Source organism: Alosa sapidissima, chromosome 16 (assembly GCF_018492685.1).
Source record: "Alosa sapidissima isolate fAloSap1 chromosome 16, fAloSap1.pri, whole genome shotgun sequence".
NCBI lineage: Eukaryota > Metazoa > Chordata > Actinopteri > Clupeiformes > Clupeidae > Alosa > Alosa sapidissima.
In genome coordinates, this window is record NC_055972.1 from 20375475 (window position 1) to 20385474 (window position 10000).

The following is a 10000-nucleotide window of genomic DNA, read 5'->3' on the forward strand; positions in this document are numbered from 1 at the left end:
TGCTGGGTGAGGGACGTGACAGTGTGGAGGTAAGAGGGGAGGTGGAGGAAGAGGGGGCAGCTAGTTAGCCATCTTCTCCAGTCACCACAGGTGTATGAGCGGGTGGGCCCTGCTGGGAGTGTGAGCAGGAGTGTGAGTGTGAGAGTGTGTGTGTGTGTTTATCTGTGTGTGTCTGTGTCTGTGTTTGTGTGTGTGGGAGTATGTGAGAATTTGTGTGTGTGTTTGCGTGTGTGTGTGCATTTATGTGTGCATGTGTGTGCCTTACAGATCCTTTTCAGGCATCAAGTAATGTTGCACAGTGTAGCTCCTGGTGCTTGTCAACTCAAAGTGCTGTACAGAGCTCTTGTAGAGGGATTGCTATTGCTACAGGCCATTTACTCAAGTGAATAGTGACATTTTCATCATGTGTGCGTGTCTGTGTGTGTGTACTGTATGTGTATGTTAGTGTGGATAGGTGTGGGTGTAGGTGTGTGTGTGCTTTTGTATTAAAGGCCAGCAGGAAGAATGCTCTCCTTGCTTAAGTTGTTTACCACTACAGCAGACAATTCATTCAGTTGAAGAACAAGTACATTGATTATGTACTCTGTGTGTTTGTGCACACGTTTTGTGTGTGTGTGTGTGTGTGTGTGTGTGTGTGTGTGTGTGTGTGTGTGTGTGTGTGTGTGTGTGTATGTATGTATGTATGTATGCCACACTTATGTTACATGTCATCACATGGCACGACCACACCCACCCATACCAAAACACAAACAATCAGACACACACTGTGACGGAACTACCTCGAGTTTCCGTCTAGTTTTGGGCTTGGCCACAGAAGAAGAGAGACAGTAGTGGTAAAGTGCAAACATTTTATTTAATTTAGGGCTTGCAAAATGAGAGCAAGCAAATGAAAGATCCATGTACAGCTTGTGAAGAAAAATATAATAGTATGCAAAAAATTCATAAGTAATTCAGCTATCAACAAATCCAAAAGTCACGGCTAGTTCCACACGGAACACGACTACAAAAGACTGTTAAATAACCTTACTATAAATAACTTTACTATAGAAGTCTCAAAGTCACAAGACAACACTAGACTCAACTCTAGACTAACAGAGGGGTGAACGTAAATGCAGGTGGCCAGCACCATTCTAAATTGCAGGGGTAGACAAAACAAACAATTAACACATAATTCACGAGACAGACTCTAAGACAAAATAGTAATGTTCCTCCATGAACTAATAACAGATTCAAATAAACATCACATAGTAAACACATTCAAAGAGGTACATGTAGACATACAGAGCAACTACATCAGAACCCAATTAAAAGTCCATTGTTTCCCTAAAATGATTTTTATTAGGTTTACTTGCCTCTATGTAATGCTTTACCTTAACATACAATAGTATTGTAGTCTACATATCTTTGTTCATGAGTTTCCATGCTGGCTAGACTTAGCTTCTTATCCAAACAATACGGTTGTTTCCCTACTGTGCGACAGAAAAACGCAGGCATAATTGCGTCAAAAGTTAGCTTCCCTACATCCGGACATGCTAACTATTCTTCATACGGGAACCCAACGTTACGTACGAGGTAGTTGAGCCTGTTTTGCCTTCTATTGTTCATGTAGATAATACAGAAGCTACAAGGTCGGCACTTGATATATGTTATATGAAGTTATAGGATTTCAAAAAAATCCCAAATGAATGGGCGTTCTATGGGGTTAGCAGAGAGTTGATAACCACGGCTCCATGGGTGGTTCAACTTCCGGGAATTCGCCTGCCCCTTTGCCGAGGACGCAGCCACCGCCGGTAACATAACATGCAAACATTGAAGTTTGTGCACCAACCTGTATGAAACTAGATGTACCGCATAGCGGTACAAAATATGACCGCCGCTCAGTCCTGTACATCCGTTCCGCGAAAATAAATCACACTTCAATTTGTCTCAATATTTTACTCCATGCCTGAGTGTGTGTGTGCGGCTGCACAGAAAGTAGCCTACTGGTGCTGAAAAGGTGAATAGATTGTAGAATAGCCAAAGAAGATGTAGCATTGTTGTAAAACCTTTAAAATCTCTAAACAATCACAAGTAGGGCAGTTCATCACAGTTCATCCATTGCAACTGGATTGATGAAAGGTCACTTACACCTGTAGGCTACATTGTATTTGGGAAAAGCAAAAGGTATCAGCATAATGTTATTTATTATTTATTTATTTATTTATTTATTTGTTTATTAATTTATTAACAAAAACATCTCTGTCAGTTCCATGCCGTTTTCAACAGCTATCAAAAACAAAGGTCATTTTTGGATGGATGGATTTTTTGTGAATGTTTCTTCTTCTACATAAGATTTTAGTCATCTTTAGTTCATGTAATACTTTATTGTCAATGCACAAATTAAGTAACAGTAGTCTGAAACGAAATGCTGTTTTACATCTAACCAGTGGTGCAAATAACTGACATGTCCAAATGGGCCTTGATGAAATGCGTCGCTAGACTGTTCATACACATTTTAACGGGCCAAAGTTAAAGAGCTGTTGTCCGTTATTGTTCGTGCAAATATAGGCTGATTCATGTTCCCTTGCATTGTGTAACTGAGGTCCATGGCTAGTCTGGCTTTCACCAGACCAAGCTCAATCTTTTAAGAAATCAAAAAATAAATAGCGGGCAGATCAGGCTGGGTTCACCCAGCCTAGTCCATAGGCACCCGATATTGTTTAATTTTCCGATTGAGATATCCACGCTCTGGCTATTCTAAATGCAAAAATGCATCAGGGAGTTATGACAAAACTGTAACTAACAAACTAGATCCTAATAGAAACTGTTAGCTTCCCTAAGCTACAGGTAGGCTTATAAGGTAGGCCTATTTACAACATAAATTGTCAATAGGCTATGCTGGCGACACAAATAAAATCTCCTTTGGAAACCAATGGCTTACGCCTTACAGTATCAAGCAGACTTAAACTGCCATATCGTGGCGAAAAGTTGTAATAAAATTCACGCAGCTCCATGAGTCAAGGAAAGCGCGAATGAAGTAGCCACTTCTAAATGGGACCCACTACACATTAGCTTAAGATGTGTTGCTAAAGCAGCCATAATGAAATGAAGGTGTCATTGTTTGGATACTTCACACACAAGCTTTTTCACAGACTACAACTACCAAGCTGGAATCAAAGCACATTGATTCCCCTCTCACACTCTGCACGCACTTAAAAAAAAATAAACAGGCGTCTCAGTCTCACGCATGTATAGGCAAAACTGTATCAGACCGGTGTAACGTTGGTAAATCTTCCATGGCACAGAATGATTTTTGTAGCACGTGAAACAAATGACAGTCGAAAGATACAATTACAGTGCTGCTATCAATTTGCTTGGTATAACCGCATTTATAGTTTTCTACAAATGCAATCAATCAAATTGGCCTCCATCACTCAACCAACGCTAACGGTAACATTACCTAGGTCCTTATTGATATTATAAGATTAACGTACCTGCAGTAAAAATGCATGTCCGATAAACATCCTCAGATTTATTTCGGCTTCAATAAGAAATGGGAATTACATTTCATGTGAACATTGTCCTATCCTTATTAGACGTTCTCTGCGGTTAACTACAGTCCTTGTAGGAAGCGTATATTGTTTTTCCAACCCATTTTTAACTTCCAACAAAATTACGTCTCACTGCAACGATGCGCCATCTAGTGGACAAACGACTACTTATCGCCAATACTGGAAATGCAGCCATGATGATGATGATGATGAATATTTATTTTGGCTTTCTTTTAATCCTACTGAATTTGTAATTATGTATCGGCCGTTCTAATGCTGATAGTATGTGGGTGCCTGTGTGTGTGTGCTTGTGTATATGTGTGCACCGCCATTTACAGGCCAATGAGTGTACAGTCACTAAATGTACATATAACCTAATTTTTTTAGACCCCCATGGATGAAATTCTACGAAACTTGGCATACCCCCAGAGAATGCCAGGTCAATCATACACATAAAATTTGGTGCAGTTCTGAACATCTTAACTGAAGATAGGGGCGATTAAAGCAGAATAATATTGCATTTTCATTTTTTACCGGGGGGGTGCAAATCACAAATGAGTGGTTATGGGCCAAGTTGATGTGGGCCCTTGAGACTAACATACCATAAAAGATTCTTCATCCTCAGTGCCACGGTTCAGATAGTTGCTTTTTTTGCGGTTCAGGGGGCCCAGCACGGGGGGGGAGTGGCCCCCGGGGACGAAACGAAATTTTTTCGTAAAAGTCTAGTGGGGCTACATACCCACCAAATTTCATGTGCCCCGGTGGTTCGGTGTCCCGGGTATCGTTGACCAAAAATTCAGGAAGTAGATGACGGGGAAAAAAAAAAAAAAAAAACTTTTACAATCCCTATATGACCGCTTCGCTAGCTTCGCTAGCGGCGGTCATAATAAATGTGCAAAATACCGAATTAAACTTGGCGCCGGGTGGAAAACGAGATGGCCTAACTTTTAAGGCCCGATTACAGCTCTACCACAGACCAACAGTGGGTGGAGACCTTTAGATTCAGCAAGTCAGGGTTTGAAGAATTATGCTGAATGATAGACCCGGCTGTTGCCCCGAGTAGGCTACTCGTTGTCGGACGCCTATCCCAACAAACAAGCCATCGCATCTATCTATCCATAAATTGCAGGAACGTCTGTCTGCGCGTCGTTCGTCCGTTCGATTTCAAACTTGGCAGGTGTCTTGCTACTGGAATGAGTAAGTGCTGTGCATAGTTTGGATAAGAAAAGCAAAACATATCGTTATATATCGGTAAAAGAAGCACACGTTGGCTTTCTCCGCTCTACCATAGCCACCCCTCTCACACAGCACTGCGCAGAGAGAGGATAAGCGGAGATTTGGCAGCACTGAATCACGGTTAAAATGCAAGATGTTTGATTATCATGTCTGACCTCAACAATAAAGACTCCCTGTATGTTTGCTTGCATAAAATGATTACGCGGATTTTGCAACAACACGCCAACAAACACGGGTAGGTAGTGGCTATTCAAAATTACATAAAAAGTATGTGCAATAAACTGACGCTTTGAATAGCCCAGTCTACATTGGACGTGAGACTTTGAATAAACAAACTACAATTCCGACTGCAAGGTCCCAAATTGAAACAAGCGATAGGCTAATGATGCTACCAAACACTGCTTTTGAGTCACACATCGTTGCAAATGCCAAACGATCACAAAATGGCTTGTCTTCACTATCAGGAAAGTTATTCAATAAGCTATAGCCTTAACTCAAAACATTTGATATGCCATTCTGATCTGTAGAAATGTCACATGCAGTCATGCCTAAATTCTGCTTACTGCACATTAATTAGGCTAATATATTATGATATTCAGTATTAATTATTGAATGCTTAGCTGGAATGATGTTTTTTCCCTAAAAAAAGCAGGCATATCTGCAGGCATGTAGTAGGCTAAGTCAGGGATGGATTACTGCACGGGCCTACCGGGCCCAGGCCTAGGGGCCCAAGGGGTCAGGGGGCCCTGAAGCCCAAGCCTTTGCATGGAATCATTGCCTCAATATCAACAAATCAGGATGTAGGCTATGAATCTGATTGAATTTAATATTGGCCATCCCCAAAATGCACCAGAATACAGGAAATCACATCAATCAAATAAAAAAAGTTATGGGGGAGGACCCCCAAACACCCCCTCCCACATGTGCGACAATTAGTGGGGGGCCCTTAATATATCTGGGCCCAGGGGCCCGAAAGTTCATAATCCGTCCATGGGCTAATTGGGCTACAGGTTTTCTACAGGAATGGCATGTTTGAACGGGCACTGCACTAGTTGTATAAACTTGCGACGTGTGCCGAATACAGAGGAGTTGGTGAAAACTTTAGCGTCAGCAAAACAACTGTGCACCGAGTGTATTCAGTTTTACTCTACGGAAACAAGCAAGAGAGCACATCAAGTTGCCTAATGTTAGGGAAGCGCCAGAGATTGCTGAGATTCTCTGAAGGTTACATCACACAATGCGAATAAACCGTTTCCATCAACTTTATTTGCATTATACCTTATGCGCATCGAGAGTTAATCCACACCCCTCTAGCGTATCAAATATAGATGCGCATTCGGATTTTTGATGCACATTTCACGTGTTTCCAACCGGGATTTCTTATTCCAATAGATTAGGAGGTTGGATGGAAACACGCTATATAAGACGGCATAGTCCATAGTCTGTGCCGTCAGGGCATTGGATATGTGCGGTCACATTTAGGACCATCACACACACACACACACACACACACACATACAGCATCCACAGTACCACTGAAGTGCCCCCGACTGCTTCAATAATTTGTCTATCTGAATGTGCAGTCTACCTGTGCTTCACTCGTGTGTGTGTGTGTGTGTGTGTGTGTGTGTGTGTGTGTGTGTGTGTGTGTGTGTGTGTGTGTGTGTGTGTGTGTGTGTGTCCATGCGTTTGTGTGTGTATTCTCCTGCATTGGTAATGTTTGTGTCTCTGCACCATTTTTGCCATAAATACAAAAAAAAAATTGGACATAAATAAATGGTTAAAATGTGTGTTTGTGTGCCTGTATGATAAAATATGCCTTTGTATGTGTTTTAGGATGGTGGTGATGGCTTGGATGGATGAGTATGTGTGTGTGTGTGCGTGTGTGTGTGCATGTGTGTGTGCTTGAGCGCGTATCTATGATGAATGAATGTTGTGAACCGCTGCAACTCCAATTACAGTAGCACTGCCTCTTAAAGTGGCTGCCCCGAACTATTGGAGTGAGTGAGTATGTGTGTTTGTATTTGTGTGTGTGCATAGCTTTTGTATTTGTTATTTTGCTAGTTTATGCTTCTTAGCTTTAATAATTGTTCTTCTTTCCAGTGTATGCACTATGATTCACGGCTACAACGTGTTTGTGTGTGTGTGTGTGTGTGTGTGTGTGTGTGTGTGTGTGCGTGTGTGTGTGTGTGTGTTTGTGTGTGTCTGTGTCTGTTTGTATGTGAATGAGTGATGAGATGGGTAAACATGGAGAACATCTGACTCCAGACCTCCACTCACAGTCAAGCACAGTGCCTAATGTACAATCGAATGGTCTATACTATACTGTATAATCATTATGGTTATGATTCATTCACACATTGTATGTATTGATTCTATCAACAAAAACATGTTTTGGAGAGTGTGTGGATATTGATCTGATGCAATACTTAACACTCAGTGTTTAGTAAACTACCCATAATATGGTAGTAGTTTTGGACTGAAGGACTCACGTGCCATACCATTAAGACAGCACAATTCTCGGCCCATGAAATATTGCAATTCACAAAGTACTGTAGTTGCACACTCTTCCCAGTGCACCAAGTGGCACCATTCACAGACTCAGACACACACACACAGACACACACACACACACACACACACACACACACACACACACACACACACACACACACACAGACACACACACACACACACACACACAAGCCTGACACGCAGTGTCATGGAGTGGTGAATGCTTGATGAAAGCTGTCAGGCGTAACTGACGCTGTAAGTCAGCGTGCTGTAATAGATTGGAGGAGCTAATTGGTATTAATTGAGTGGCTGTGGCTGACCAGCCTGGTGAGCAGGGAGCCGTGTAGGAAGACAGAGACCTGCTGGGAGGCCGCTGTGCCCTGTAGGGGGCACTAGAGAGCAAATGGAGTAGAACAGAGTATGACTTTGGAAAACTTCAAGTTCTCTGTTTTCATCATCATCATCATCATCATCATCATCATCATCACCATCATCACCATCATCATAACCACCACCATCATCACCACCACCATTATCATAACCAGCACCACCATCATCATCATCATCACCATCATCATAACCACCACCATCATCACCACCACCATTATCATAACTACCACCACCATCATCATCATCATCATCATCACCATCATCATTATCATAACCACCACCACCATCATCCTCATCATCATCATAATCACCATTATCATAACCACCACCACCATCATCCTCATCATCATCATAATCACCATTATCATAACCACCACCATCATCATCATCATCATCATCACCATTAGGGATGTAACGATTACCGGTATAATGGTAAACCACGATAAAAATGTTGACGATAATAATTACCGTTTTAATTTCAAACATCATGATTATCACTGTTGATTACCGCGGTGTGGAAACCGTATGTTTAATCCTTCCCAGCTTCATCCGAGCCTGCTTTTGACATACAGTACAGTAGGCCTGGTACAATGGAACAAAGCTGGTACCCTACTGATTCTGTTGTCTAATTGATGGTTTTAACTATGATTCGGATAAGGCTACACCTGATTTTAAAAGGTGGAACTTTTTCACCACAAAATGTGCACTATATCATGTAGCCACTCTGCGCCTTTTTATGTTCACGTCCACATTAAATCCATTCCACTCACGTTATCAAGAGAATACAGTAGCCTAAAGTTTTATTTTGAACGCTTACTTTGGTCTCACTCATTGCATCCAAATAACAGAAATAGCAAACTCCAAATTATGGTAGGGTAAGTTAAGCTATAAGCACATAGCCAATTAAACATGAAGAAAAAAGTTAACGAGACACTTTTTGAAACTATTTCAGCTTGTGTAGGCCTATCAGTGCTTTCTGAACATATTGAACACACTTTTAGAAATACTGTGATAATACCGAAAACCGTGATAATTTTGGTCACTATAACCGTGAGGTTAAATTTTCATACCGTTACTTCCCTAATCACCATCATCATCATGATCATTGTCATTATCGTCATCATCACCATTACCATCATCTTCATCATCTACCTCTATGTATGTGTCCAGTATATAAGCAATACATAGAGGTAGATGATGAAGATGATGGTAATGGTGATGATGACGATAATGACAATGATCATGATGATGATGGTGATTAGGGAAGTAACACATGCTGCTCACTGGCTTTCTTTAAAAAAATGAACCTCAGAATCGCTCAGAAAATGTGCCACCTGTTTCCCACTGACTCCTGTACAAATGTGTGATGGCGCCCATGGACTTTATATAGTTCATGGTGACGCATAATGGGTAGATTAGATAACCTGTCTAAGACTGGCACATTGCCTTGCGCACAATTCTATTATAGACGTTTTAATTATGGTGTATATAGGTTAATGTGGCAGGTGTGTGACAGTGTGATTTCACACTGTATGTTAACATAAATCATTGGGAATGAAAATCGCATATGTGGATATGAAGTTAATACTTGGATCTGGTTTTCGCCTCTTTTGCAAAAGATTCTTTCCACTCTCCTACCCAGAAGCTGTTGCTGTGGAATTCACATTCACCTCTCATGAAGGGTGTTTCCACTTCAGCGGATTGGTGGTTTGTAACCATGTATTGAAAGATTGTTTGTCACACTCTAAAACACTGATGAAGTTCATGTGCCATGCGAAAGATGAAATTCATAGAAAATATTCCCAATCATTTTGGCTCAGAGCTGGACCTGTGGAACATCACACTCTCAGGAATCCTGTCTGTCCAGACCCTGATTATTTTGCATTTTACGTCTACATTTATTCATTTAGGCGGGGATCACATTAGCCAGCGGCAAGTGGCAGGTTTCCTATTTTTCTCTATGGTTCGGCAGCGGAACGGTGGCAACGCTGGTGTAACGCTAGCGTTGAGCAAGCTGAGCGTTGAACTTGGTTCAACTTTCAAAGCGCAACGCAAGCGTATTCAATTGACAAACCGTTTGTGTTGCTTAGGAACGAGACAAAACTAATTACTGTATGGTCTGAGCGTTGCGTTATGTTTGCCGCTGGCTGATGTGATCCCCGCCTTAGCAGACACTTTTATTCAAAGCGACTTAAAGAAATGAAGAATAATATTGGTAAATATTTGCTCATCCGTATTCCAGCCACTTAGACGTGTGTGGGTTTAGTTCACCTTCATCCCGGCAGTTCAGGTCAGGGAGACTGAGTCAGCAGTGCGCTGTCCACTCACCT

At 41.6% G+C, this 10000-nt stretch overlaps 1 protein-coding gene across 3 annotated transcripts in view; it reads left to right on the forward strand.

Moving 5' to 3' along the window:
• Positions 1-10000, forward strand: part of cdh23 (cadherin-related 23) — a 248528-nt gene that overhangs the window by 44965 nt on the left and 193563 nt on the right. The window lies entirely within an intron of this gene.